The sequence below is a fragment of the Gorilla gorilla genome, chromosome 12, assembly GCF_029281585.2.
Source record: "Gorilla gorilla gorilla isolate KB3781 chromosome 12, NHGRI_mGorGor1-v2.1_pri, whole genome shotgun sequence".
In the NCBI taxonomy this organism is placed as follows: domain Eukaryota; kingdom Metazoa; phylum Chordata; class Mammalia; order Primates; family Hominidae; genus Gorilla; species Gorilla gorilla.
In genome coordinates this window covers 32201663-32215875 of record NC_073236.2, presented here as the reverse complement: position 1 = coordinate 32215875, position 14213 = coordinate 32201663, and the positions used below count along the sequence as shown (strand labels likewise).

At 40.8% G+C, this 14213-nt stretch overlaps 1 protein-coding gene across 7 annotated transcripts in view; it reads left to right on the top strand.

Annotated features, from left to right (window-relative positions):
- PROM2 (prominin 2) overlaps positions 1-14213 on the top strand; it is an 80266-nt gene that overhangs the window by 37362 nt on the left and 28691 nt on the right. For 5 of the 7 annotated variants that reach the window (XM_055378985.2, XM_055378984.2, XM_055378987.2 and 2 more), the window contains exon 2: positions 11744-13605. The exons of 1 other annotated variant lie outside the window; for it this stretch is intronic. The gene's annotated coding sequence lies outside the window, so the exon portion shown is untranslated. The remainder of the gene's footprint in view (positions 1-11743; positions 13606-14213) is intronic. One more of the 7 variants, XM_055378983.2, reaches the window with a different exon arrangement.

The window sequence follows — 14213 nt, the reverse complement described above, 5'->3', positions numbered from 1 at the left end:
TAAGCAATGGGGAAAGGACTCCCTATTCAATAAACAGTGCTGGAATAGCCAGCAAGCCATATGCAGAAAATTGAAACTGGACCCCTACCTTTCACCATATATAAATATTAACTCAAGATGGATTAAAGATGTACATGTAAGACCTCAAAGTATAAGAATCCTAGAAGAAAACCTAGAAGACACCATTCTGGACATTGGCCTCAGGAAAGAATATATGATTAAGTTCTTAAAAGCAATTGTGCCAAAAACAAAACTTGACAAGTGGGACCTAATTAAACTAAAGAGCTTATGCATAGCAAAAGAGACCATCAACAGAGTAAACAGACAACCCACAAAATTGGAGAAAATATTAACAAACTATGCATCCAACAAAGGTCTAATATTTATAATCTATAAGGAACTTAAACAATTAAAAACAACCCCATTAAAAAGTGGGCAAAAGACATGAACAGACACTTCTCAAAAAAAGACATACAAGTGGCCAACAAACATATGAAAAAATGCCCAACATCAGTAATCATCAGGGAAATGCAAATCAATACTATAATGAGATACCATCTCACACCAGTAAGAATGGCTATTATTAAAAACAAAAAATAACAGATGCTGGGGAGGCTATGTAGAAAAGGGAATGCTTATACACTGCTGGTGGGAATGTAAATTAGTTCAGCCATTATGGAAAGCAGTTTGGCGATTTCTTGGAGAACTTAAAACAGAGCTACTATTCAATTCAGCAATCCCATTACTGAGTATATATCCAAAAGAAAATAAATCATTCCACCAAAAAGACACACACACTCATATGTTCATTGCAGCACTATTCACAATAACAAAGACACAGAATCAGACTAGGTGCCTATCAACAGTGGATTGGATAAAGAAAATGTGGAACATATACCATGGAATTCTATGCAGCTGTAAAAAAGAATAAAATTATGTCCTTCGCAGCAACATAGATGCAGCTGAGGCCATTATCTTAAGCAAATTAACACAGGAACAGAAAGCCAAATACCACATGTTCTCACTTATAAGTGGGAATTAAACACTGGGTACTCATGGACACACAGATGAAAACAATAGATGTTGGGGACTACTAGAGGGAGGAGTAAGTGGGGAGAGAGGGGCAAGGGTTGAAAAACTAACTATTGAGCACTATGCTCAGTATCTTGGTGACAGGATCAATCGTACTCCAAACCTCAACATCATGGAACATACCCAGGTAACAAACCAGCACATGTACCTCCTGAATCTAAAACAACAGATGAAATTACACTTTAAAAAGACAACACGAAGCACAACAAATTATTTTGATTGGATATAGACTTTTTGTTTCCCAGGCAGAACCCTAAAAAAGTAAAGAAAAACCCTTCATAATCTCTTATTAGGAATAGACCAATAACCTAAGAAACCTGGTTATTTTAACAGAGAGAAAAAAAAAACATCTCTAATTTTATATCAGCACATTTTAAAAATATTTATAAGTAAATCTATTTAATCCTAGCCAGCTTTGACCTTGCAACACAAAATTTCTTTTCCTCAGAACTCCTGCAACTTTCTATATTCATTTAGGTTTCATCTTTTTCTTTTATTTTGGAATAACCGGTCATTTTATTTTAGGACAAAATTACGCTACTTTCACCTAATGGAAACATGCCCTTCATCCTTTTTTAAATCAAAAACACATTGTACTTTTTTGCATACTTTATTGATTGATTGATTGACTGATTGATTGATTGAATTCGGGGTCTCACTACATAGCCCAGGCTGAATGTGAACTCCTGGGCTCAAGTAATCCTCCTGCCTCAGCCTCCCAAGTAGCTGGGACTGCAGGGACCTGTCACAGCATCCGACTGCAGACTTTTAATATAAAAACACATCCTGTTTTTCTCCCATACTTTGAACACAGGGTTTTTACCCTTCACCTTTTTGGTTTCTAATAGTTTCATTTACATATATTGATTTTATATGTATATATATATATATATATATATTTTTTTTTTTTTTTTTTTTTTTTTTTTCTGAGACAGAGCCTTGCTCTGTCACCCAGGCTGGAGTGCAGTGGCACGATCTCGGCTCACTGCAACCTCTGCTTCCTGGGTTCAAGCGTTTCTCCTGCCTCAGCCTCCCCAGTAGCTGGAATTACAGGCGCCCGCCACTACGCCTATGTTTTTTTTTAGTGTGTATTTAGTAGAGACGGGGTTTCACCATGTTGGTCAGGCTGGTCTTGAACTCCTGACCTTGTGATCCGCCCGCCTTAGCCTCCCAAAGTGCTGAGATTACAGGCGTGAGTCACAGTGCCCGGCCTTGATTATAATTTTTAATCATTAATAACCTTTCTTTTACAGAGCAACCTAGAAAGTAAACAATATTTGAATCATCTCAATATTAACATCCTGTAGTATACCAGCACATTTTACCAATATACCATCTCATCATTTCTTAGGTGTGTTCTTTTTTGTAATGTAATTTTTTGATGTGACAAAAATAATGTATTTATTAATAGAATGAAATAGCCTTTGTCTCTCTACAAAAAACAGGAAGCCAAAAACTAGAGAAACTTAAACACGCATAATAATGTTTCAGTATTTTATCTCATTTGGAAATGATCTAGATAGTCAATGAATATTCATCTTTTAACTTAGTAGAACTTTAAAGTTTCAAATTTCCAAAAAGATTTTGGAACTTATTTTTAAACAGACATATAAAACATAACCATTGTTTAAAAGTCCATTTATAAACTTTTATGTCACTTAATTTACTTGCTTTTAACAATTATGTTTGAATTGTTTGTGAAAATTTCATGAGACATTAAACAAAGCTAGTAATCATCTTATTTTGTAGATAAATCAGGCAATATTTTAAAAATCATGGAAGTAAGAATATAAAGGTTAAAATAAGTTCTTTCCAATGTTTTCTTCTTTTTCTTTTTATTGCAGCAGTTGGCATATGTCAAGCAATTTATTTTTATTGTGTATTTTATTGTTAGGTTGAATTTATAATTTTATAATCTTGAACATCTAGTAAAGATAATATAAGTTTACTTGACTAGTAAACCCAGGTAGAATAAGTTGTATGTCTGCAGTACAGTTAATGTTGACAACTCTCAAGACACATCTGATTTAATTAAACCAACAAACTTAAACTAGCTTTTATTTATGGAACATTATCTCAGATCATATGAACATGAAAAACATTTGGGTTAGTTTCTATATGTCTGAGAATTTTAAGAATACTTATAATAATAAGCATTTATGTAATAAATGTTTATTATTTGTTTATATTTATAAATTATTTATAAATTTATAAATATAAAATATTCATAAATTATTTATAAATTTATAAATATAAAATATTCATAAATTATTTATAAATTTATAAATATAAAATATTCATAAATTATTTATAAATTTATAAATATAAAATATTCATAAATTATTTATAAATTTATAAATATAAAATATTCATAAATTATTTATAAATAATTATAAATATTCAGTTATTTATTATTTATGTAATAAATGCTTAAATAATAAATAAATATTACATATTAATAAATGCTTAAATAAGCATTGACGTCGATACTTATTTACATAAGCATTTATGTATTTATAAATGCTTATGTAAATAAATGCTTTATAAAAAATAAATGCTTATATAAATAAATATTACATAAATATTTATTATTTATGTAACAAATGCTTAAATAATAAATATTACATATTAATAAATGCTTATTATTCTTTAAGCCAGTTCAGTAGAGCTCTTTTACAAATTAATTTTGGCAATCACCATTTGGTGGTAAAAAAATCACCTATACATAACATATGTATGTAGATATGAACATACAAATGCAAACAGAGATCTTACAGTTTTCATCTTAAATCTTAGCCATGAGTTAGGTATAAATACAGGAATATAAACTTACTAATTTGTATAAACATTGATTCTCACCTTGGCCTTATTCACTTTTTCCTTTCAGTCTGATCTTCCTGTAGGTAACAATAAGACATTTGTTGAGGATGAGAACTCTCTAAAATAATCCTTTCAGATATAAAAATCCAAATCTTCAAAGGTACACCTACTTTAATTATGACTCAAAGCCAATAAGCCTTTTTAGGCTTAACATTAGCCTTTCTTGGCCTACCTATAGAGGCAGAGACATCCCCAAAAGAGTGTGCAAAGGATGTGGAACTCCCCAATGCAAAGACTGTCCCCATGAGAGCCTAGGAAAGCAGAGACCCTCATGTTAACAAGGCAAGGAAGGCTGAGACGGCAATGACCCCTGTGGACTGTGACCCCGATTTTAGAATGAGCTTCCCCAAGAGCTTCTGGACTGCTAGCCACAGGCTGGCACCTGATGGAAGCCTGACCACTTGCGTCCCTATCTGACAGAGACCAGAGAATATTTTTGCTGGTTACAAAGCAAAACTCTTAGGACATGAAACAAGATGAAAGGAGCATCTCTTCTTAGGATTTTCCCCCTGTGACAAATCACACTTTCAAAGGTCAGAGACAAGAAAATGAAGACTCTTTAGGGAGGCTGTGGATCAATGACCTGTGGGTACCCAGAACCAAATTCACAAGTGTTGCAATTAAAATATCTAATTCTTACAAATGTTTTCCTCCTTCCAATCCAAATTTGGAAAGGAAGGGACAAGGAAAAACCTTGGCCTGTGTTGGAAATAAGAGTTCGGAGTCGCAAAGAAAATGAGCACTCAAAGGATTTCTCAGTGAGGCAAATTTACTTCTTTTCTTTTTTTATTATACTTTAAGTTCTAGGGTACATGTGCACAATGTGCAGGTTTGTTACATATGTATACATGTACCATGTTGGTGTGCTGCAGCCATTAACTCGTCATTTAATATTAGGTATATCTCCTAATGCTATCCCTCCCCCCTCCCCCCACCACACAGCAGGCCCCAGTGTGTGATGTTCACCTTCCTGTGTCCATGTGTTCTCATTGTTCAATTCCCACCTATGAGTGAGAACATGCAGTGTTTGGTTTTTTGTCCTTGTGAGAGTTTGCTGAGAATGATGGTTTCCAGTTTCATCCATGTCCCTACAAAGGACATGAACTCATCATTTTTTATGGCTGCATAGTATTCCACGGTGTATATGTGCCACATTTTCTTAATCCAGTCTATCATTGTTGGACATTTGGGTTGGTTCCAAGTCTTTGCTATTGTGAATAGTACCACAATAAACATACGTGTGCATGTTTCTTTATAGCAGCATGATTTATAATGCTTTGGGTATATACCCAGTAATGGGATTGCTGGGTCAAATGGTATTTCTAGTTCTAGATCCCTGAGGAATCGCCACACTGACTTCTACAATGGTTGAACTAGTTTACAGTCCCACCAACAGTGTAAAAGTGTTCCTGTTTCTCCACATCCTCTCCAGCACCTGTTATTTCCTGACTTTTTAATGATCACCATTCTAACTGGTGTGAGATGGTATCTCATTGTGGTTTTGATTTGCATTTCTCTGATGGCCAGAGATGATGAGCATTTTTTCATGTGTCTTTTGGCTGTGTAAATGTTTCGTTTTGAGAAGTGTCTGCTCATATCCTTCGCCCACTTGTTTATGGGGTTGTTTGTTTTTTTCTTGTAAATTTGTTTGAGTTCATTGTAGATTCTGGATATTAGCCCTTTGTCAGATGAGTAGATTGCAAAAATTTTCTCCCATTATGTAGGTTGCCTGTTCACTCTGATGGTAGTTTCTTTTGCTGTGCAGAAGCTCTTTAGTTTAATTAGATCCCATTTGTCAACTTTGGCTTTTGTTGCCATTGCTTTTGGTGTTTTAGACATGAAGTCCTTGCCCATGCCTATGTCCTGAATGGTATTGCCTAGGTTTTCTTCTAGGGTTTTTATGGTTTTAGGTCTAACATTTAGTCTTTAATCCATCTTGAATTAATTTTTGTATAAGGTGTAAGGAAGGGATCCAGTTTCAGCTTTCTACATATGACTAGCCAGTTTTCCCAGCACCATTTATTAAATAAGGAATCCTTTCCCCATTTCTTGTTTCTGTCAGGTTTGTCAAAGATCAGATAGTTGTAGATATGTGGCATTATTTCTGAGGGTTCTGTTCTGTTCCATTGGTCTATATATCTGTTTTGGTACCAGTACCATGCTGTTTTGGTTACTGTAGCCTTGTAGTATAGTTTGAAGTCAGGTAGCGAGATGCCTCCAGCTTTGTTCTTTTGGCTTAGGATTGACTTGGCAATGTGGGCTCTTTTTTGGTTCCATATGCACTTTAAAGTAGTTTTTTCCAATTCTGTGAAAAAAGTCATTGGTAGCTTGATGGGGATGGCATTGAATGTATAAATTACCTTGGGCAGTATGGGCATTTTCACGATATTGATTCTTCCTACTCATGAACATGGAATGTTCTTCCGTTTGTTTGTATCCTCTTTTATTTCATTGTGCAGTGGTTTGTAGTTCTCCTTGAAGAGGTCCTTCGCGTCCCTTGTAAGTTGCATTCCTAGGTATTTTATTCTCTTTCAAGCAATTGTGAATGGGAGTTCACTCATGATTTGGCTCTCTGTCTGTTATTGGTGTATAAGAATGCTTGTGATTTTTGCACATTGATTTTGTATCCTGAGACTTTGCTGAAGTTGCTTATCAGCTTAAGGAGATTTTGGGCTGAGACGATGGGGTTTTCTAGATATACAATCATGTCATCTGCAAACAGGGACAGTCTGACTTCCTCTTTTCCTAATTGAATACCCTTTATTTCTTTCTCCTGCCTGATTGCCCTGGCCAGAACTTCCAACACTATGTTAAATAGGAGTGGTGAGAAAGGGCATCTCTGTCTTGTGCCAGTTTTCAAAGGGAATGCTTCCAGTTTTTGCCGATTCAGTATGATATTGGCTGTGGTTTTGTCATAGATAGCTCTTATTATTTTGAGATACATCCCATCAATACCTAATTTATTGAGAGTTTTTAGCATGAAGCGTTGTTGAATTTTGTCAAAGGTCTTTTCCGCATCTATTGAGATAATCATGTGGTTTTTGTTGTTGGTTCTGTTTATATGCTGGATTACGTTTATTGATTTGCGTATGTTAAACCAGGCTTGCATCCCAGGGATGAAGCCCACTTGATCATGGTGGATAAGCTTTTTGATATACTGCTGGATTCGGTTTGCCGGTATTTTATTGAGGATTTTTGCGTCGATGTTCATCAGGGATATTGGTCTAAAATTCTCTTTTTTTGTTGTGTCTCTGCCAGGCTTTGGTATCAGGATGATGCTGGCCTCATAAAATGAGTTAGGGAGGATTCCCTCTTTTTCTATTGATTGGAATAGTTTCAGAAGGAATGGTACCAGCTCCTCCTTCTACCTCTGGTAGAATTCGGCTGTGAATCCATCTGTTCCTGGACTCTTTTTGGTTGGTAAACTATTGATTATTGCCACAATTTCAGCTCCTGTTATTGGTCTATTCAGAGATTGAACTTCTTCCTGGTTTAGACTTGGGAGGGTGTATGTGTCGAGGAATGTGTCCATTTCTTCTAGATTTTCTAGTTCATTTGCATAGAGGTGTTTATAGTATTCTCTGATGGTGGTTTGTATTTCTGTGGGATTGGTGGTGATATCCCCTTTATCATTTTGTATTGCATCTATTTGATTCTTCTCTCTTTTCTTCTTTATTAGTCTTGCTAGCGGTCTATCAATTTTGTTGATCTTTTCAAAAAACCAGCTCCTGGATTCATGGATTTTTTGAAGGGTTTTTTGTGTCTCTATGTCCTTCAGTTCTGCTCTGATCTTAGTTATTTCTTGCCTTCTGCTAGCTTTTGAATGTGTTTGCTCTTGCTTCTCTAGTTCTTTTAATTATGATGTTAGGGTGTCAATTTTAGATCTTTCCTGCTTTCTCTTGTGGGCATTTAGTGCTATAAATTTCCCTCTACACACTGCTTTGAATGTGTCCCATAGATTCTGGTATGTTGTGTCTTTGTTCTCGTTGGTTTCAAAGAACATCTTTATTTCTGCCTTCATTTCGTTATGTACCCAGTAGTCATTCAGGAGCAGGTTGTTCAGTTTCCATGTAGTTGAGCAGTTTTGAGTGAGTTTCTTAATCCTGAGTTCTAGTTTGATTGCACTGTGGTCTGAGAGAAAGTTTGTTATAATTTCTGTTATTTTACATTTGCTGAGGAGTGCTTTACTTCCAACTATGTAGTCAGTTTTGGAATAGGTGTGGTGTGGTGCTGAAAAGAATGTATATTCTGTTGATTTGGGGTGGAGAGTTCTGCAGATGTCTATTAGGTCTGCTTGGTGCAGAGCTGAGTTCAATTCCTGGATATCCTTGTTAACTTTCTGTCTCATTGATCTGTCTAATGTTGACAGTGGGGTGTTAAAGTCTCCTATTATTATTGTGTGGGAGTCTAAGTCTCTTTGTAGGTCTCTAAGGACTTGCTTTATGAATCCAGGTGCTCCTGTATTGGGTGCATATATATTTAGGATAGTTAGCTCTTCTTGTTGAATTGATCCCTTTACCATTATGTAATGGCCTTCTTTGTCTCTTTTGATCTTTGTTGGTTTAAAGTCTTTTTTATCAGAGACTAGGATTGCAACCCCTGCCTTTTTTCGTTTTCCATTTGCTTGGTAGATCTTCCTCCATCCCTTTATTTTGAGCCTATGTGTGTCTCTGCACGTGAGATTGGTTTCCTGAATACAGCACGCTGTTGGGTCTTGACTCTTTATCAAATTTGCCAGTCTGTGTCTTTTAATTGGAGCATTTATCATTTAAGGTTAATATTGTTATGTGTGAATTTGATCCTGTCATTATGATGTTAGCTGGTTATTTTGCTCATTAGTTGATGCAGTTTCTTCCTAGCCTTGATGGTCTTTACAATTTGGCATGTTTTTGCAGTGGCTGGTACTGGTTGTTCCTTTCCATGTTTAGTGGTTCCTTCAGGAGCTCTTTTAGGGCAGGCCTGGTGGTGACAAAATCTCTCAGCATTTGCCTGTCTGTAAAGGATTTTATTTCTCCTTCACTTATGAAGCTTAGTTTGGCTGGGTATGAAATTCTGGGTTGAAAATTCTTTTCTTTAAGAATGTTGAATATTGGCCCCCACTCTTTTCTGGCTTGTAGAGTTTCTGCCGAGAGATCAGCTCTTAGTCTGATGGGCTTCCCTTTGTGGGTAACCCGACCTTTCTCTCTGGCTGCCCTTAACATTTTTTCCTTCATTTCAACTTCAGTGAATCTGACAATTATGTGTCTTGGAGTTGCTCTTCTTGAGGAGTATCTTTGTGGTGTTCTCTGTATTTCCTGAATTTGAATGTTGGCCTGCCTTGCTAGATTGGGGAAGTTCTCCTGCATAATATCCTGCAGAGTGTTTTCCAACTTGGTTCCATTCTCCCTGTCACTTTCAGATACACCAATCAGACATAGATTTGGTCTTTTCACATCGTCCCATATTTATTGGAGGCTTTGTTCGTTTCTTTTTATTCTTTTTTCTCTAAACCTTCTCTTCTCGCTTCATTTCATTCATTTTATCTTCCATCACTGATACCCTTTCTTCCAGTTGATCGAATTGGCTACTGAGGTTTGTGCATTCATCATGTAGTTCTTGTGCCCTGGTTTTCAGCTCCATCAGGTCCTTTAAGGACTTCTCTGCATTGGTTATTCTAGTTAGCCATTCGTCTAATCTTTTTTCAAGGTTTTTAACTTCTTTGCCATGGGTTTGAACTTCCTCCTTTAGCTTGGAGTAGTTTGATCATCTGAAGCCTTCTTCTCTCAATTCGTCAAAGTCATTCTGTGTCCAGCTTTGTTCCATTGCTGGTGAGGGGCTGCGTTCCTTTGGAGGAAGAGAGGCGCTCTGATTTTTAGAATTTTCAGTTTTTCTGCTGTTTTTTCCCCATATTTGTGGTTTTATCTACCTTTGGTCTTTGATGATGGTGACGTACAGATGGGGTTTTGGTGTGGATGTCTTTTCTGTTTGTTAGTTTTCCTTCTAACAGTCAGGACCCTCAGCTGCAGGTCTGTTGGAGTTTGCTGGAGGTCTACTCCAGACCCTGTTTGCCTGGGTATCACCAGCGGAGGCTGCAGGACAGCGGATAGTGGTAAACAGCAAATGTTGCTGCCTGATCATTCCTCTGGACGTTTTGTCTCAGAGGAGTACCCGGCCATGTGAGGTGTCAGTCTGCCCCTACTGGGGGGTGCCTCCCAGTTAGGCTACTCGGGGGTAACGGACCCACTTGAGGAGGCAGTCTGTCCATTCTCGGATCTCCAGCTGCGTGCTGGGAGAACCACTGCTCTCTTCAAAGCTGTCAGACAGGACATTTAAGTGCAGAGGTTTCTGCTGCCTTTTGTTTGGCTATGCCCTGCCCCTAGAGATGGAGTCTACAGAGGCAGGCAGGCCTCCTTGAGCTGTGGTGGGCTCCACCCAGTTCGAGCTTCCCTGCTGCTTTGTTTACCTACTCAAGCCTCGGCAGTGGCAGGCACCCCTCCCCCAGCCTCACTACCACCTTGCAGTTTTATCTCAGACTGCTGTGCTAGCAATGAGCGAGGCTCCGTGGGTGTAGGACCCTCCAAGCCATGCGCGGGATATAATCTCCTGGTGTGCCATTTGCTAAGACCGTTGGAAAAGCGCAGTATTAGGGTGGGAGTGACCCTATTTTCCAGATGCCATCTGTCACCCCTTTCCTTGGCTAGGAAAGAGAATTCCCTGACCCCTTGCGCTTCCCGGGTGAGGCGATGCCTTGCCCTGCTTTGGCTCACACTTGGTGTGCTGCACCCACTCTCCTGCACCCACTGTCCGACAATCCCCAGTGAGATGAACCTGGTACCTCAGTTGGAAATGCAGAAATCACCCGTCTTCTGCGTCACTCACGCTGGGAGCTGTAGACTGGAGCTGTTCCTATTCGGCCATCTTGGCTCCACTCGAGGCAAATTTACTTCTGCAGAAGGGTGCTGCTCACTCTTGTCACTGCGAGAGCACACCAAACAAAGGAGGGAAGGGGTTTTTATCCCTAATGCAGTCAATCCCTGCTACTGTTGTCCAGTCCCCACTGGCTGGAGTTGGATGGCACAATCTAAGCTGATCCTGATTGGCTACTTCTAATGGAGCAAGGGTTGGGGGCTACAGCAGCGGGAAGAGCAGTTTTGAAACGAAGGGTGCCAAATAAGGAACAGATGTGGGTTGTTATAAATTGGGAATGGGCGTGGGTTACAGATTGGGAACAGATGTGGGTTACAGATTGGCAATGGCTGGAAGGTTGTTTACCATAACTAGGGGCAAGGAGGCAAACAAGTTAGGCTTTGAAAATAGAGGACAAAGAACAAGGGAGTTGAAAAAGTGGAACCTTTGAAGAGGAATTCACTGTATCCAACACCTGGATCCCTTGACTAGGCACAACAGACATAATGCCTGACTCCCTAAGAATTCCTACCTCTCCCAGGGCCCCGTCCATAGGTTCTAGAGCAAATGGGGCATCTTAACCTTTTAGGGTCCCATCCTCATCACCAGAAACTGTAGGGAGGGCAAAACTTTTCCTCCACCTGTTAGGATTTCTGCTGGGCCTGAGAATGAGATTGACATCAGACAGATTAACAGGAGAAAAGCAAACACATTTATGTAAGTTTTACATAACATGGGAATTCTCATAAGGGATCAAAGGCCGAAAGAAATGGCAAGACCTGCCTGCATGTGTATCAGGTTAGACAAGGAGAAGCGATTGCAGAGAATAACTGGATATGTGGCGAGGTGCAAGGGAGAGAATTACTTTAACAAGGTCTGTTTGCAGGGAATTCTCTTGGCGACAACTCCCCATTGAAGAATGTTCCTTTCTTCTGGAGAAAGGAGGGCACCTTTCACGTGGGAGTTTTTGTCTCCTGTTTTCCGGGAGAGAAGGAAGATCAGAGTGCCCTCGTTGCATCTGCTGTTTTCAAGTTGCCTTAGCTTGAGGTAATCCTTATGTCAAAGTGGCCTATTTTGGGGTTGAATGTTCTGCCACTCTTCACTGGGATTGGAGTGTGTATGTGTGTATTTGGGGGAGATTGGAGGCTTGAGTTTGGCTGCTCTGACAAGACCCAGAGATCCAGGCAGATGGAGGCACCACCATCTTATCACATCACCATCTCAGCACACTGCTTCAGGGTCTCTCCCATGGAGAAGGAAGCCAGGTGACCTCACACCTACTTCGCTGTGCTTCAGCCAAGAAGTAACCCACTTGACTTTAACTTACAGCCTGCTCATCAGAATTAGCCACATGTCCCTGAGCCAACTACAACGGAGCCTGGAATATGCAATCTTCCCCAGCATCTGGGAGAGGAAAGTGAACATGGAGCATTGTCTTGGCTGTGGTGGCCAACAAACATTGGGACAGAACTTGATTGTGGGGGCACCAGTGGGAGGCGAGTGTTATGATCCGATGGCTTCACTTGTGAGCTATTCTTCATGATAATATAGGCTAAACCTGAGCCCTGGGCTCCAGGACAGGCAGTCTGCTGCCTTTGACTAACTTTTAAGTGCAGAGGTGCTGGGCTTCTCTGTAGAGGAGCAGCACTGCTGAATCACAGTGATTTTCCTGGAGAGAGAGTCCTAGGAGGGGATTCCAGCTGTTCCCCACCCCACCTGAAGCAAAGGCTATTCTTCCCACAGGAGTGCTCCTGGGGAGCCTGACACCACCAGGGAGGAGCCGCACTTAACCCTGGGGCTTCTTGTCAGAGCTTTGGTTAGGTGAAACCTGGATCCTGGAGGTGCCCTGGGAAGCTTCTGTCTCCAAGATTCACACCCAGGGGTCCGGCTGCTGCATGGCTCCCAACATATCACAGAGCCAAGGCTCCTTCTTCCAGCTGGCCCATGTCTTGAGTTTCTGCTTTATGCTTCTGGTGCTTCTCCCAGCAGCCTGCTGCCTGTTGCAACATGTGCTCACATGCCGCACTTCATTTCTGCGTCTGTACTCACCAGCTCATCTAGTTCCTGCTGGGCGCCAAACACACACCCACCCTTTTTTGCTGACCTTCTGTCCCTTCCTCGGTTTGCCACCTCCTTGCTTCACACTGACTTTGAAACAGTGTGTCTGGCCTCCGTGTTACCCGCCTTTTCCCTGATCTAGCCTAGATCCTGAATGCCAGCCATCCCCCTCAGCTCTTCCTCTTGGGCTCCATTCTGCTGACACTCATAATTCCTACTTTGTCTCCCCTTCTTACCAAAGGCCTAATCTTCATTTGGGGGCACTGCCTCCCTCACCAAAGTGCATTCCTGGACATCCTAGAGCAGCCTACTTCACCAGGTTGTAATTTACACCACAGGTCCCCCTAGGACATTGCCAGTCTCCACGGAAACCTTGACAATGAAGCCAGTCTCCTGGGTTCTCATCCTCTCTCCCTCTGGGGACAAGAAGACTGACTGCAAGAGTAAAGGGCCCATTTCTGTCTCCCTGGGCCCAGGCAAACTGCTGCCTCTGCCTCTGCTGTCTCGGGCCCTGCCTCATCTGCAAGAATGCTGCTCAGGAAGTGCCTGCTTCCTGCATGATGGGAGGTGGGATCACCAGGAGCTGATTGGTGAAGCCGGGGGTCAATCTCAGAGGTCAGCAAGGCCAAACCCCGCTTTGGCACATGGAAGACTGGGGTCCTCAGTGGCTCATGAATCCCAAATGAGAAGGTGAGGGCGGCCTGCAGCCCAGGTGGTTCTCTCTGAGTGTGCAGTGTCCTCTAGGCATCCCTCCAACAGTGACCTGCAAAGGGTTGTGTACATGGAGAGGGTTCACATTCCAGCCCCAGACAGAACCCCATATGATGTTATCATCAGGCTACAAGTTTGAGTTTTCAGTGCCAGGATCTGAGACAGGAGGAGACTCACGACAACCCAGAAGAGGGAGGCCCTGCAGGCAGGCAGAGCCCAGAGAGATTCCCCACCACGGACACCTGTGAGGGCATCAGGAGGAACGTGATGACTGACATTCCTTCCTCTGTGGCACTTACCTTCCTTACCTCCAACCATTTGTCAAAGACCCTTACACAATTCTTTTTTTTTTTTTTTTTTTTTTTTTTTTGAGACACGGTTTTGCTCTTTTTGCCCAGGCTGCAGTGCAATGGTGTGATCTCAGCCCACTGCAACCTTCGCCCCCTGGGTTCAAGCGATTCTCCTGCCTCAGCCTCTTGAGTAGCTGGGATTACGGGCACCCGCCACCACGCCTAACTAATTTTTATAGTTTTAGTAGAGACGGGGTTTCACCATGTTGACCAGGTTGGTCTCGAACTCCTGACCTC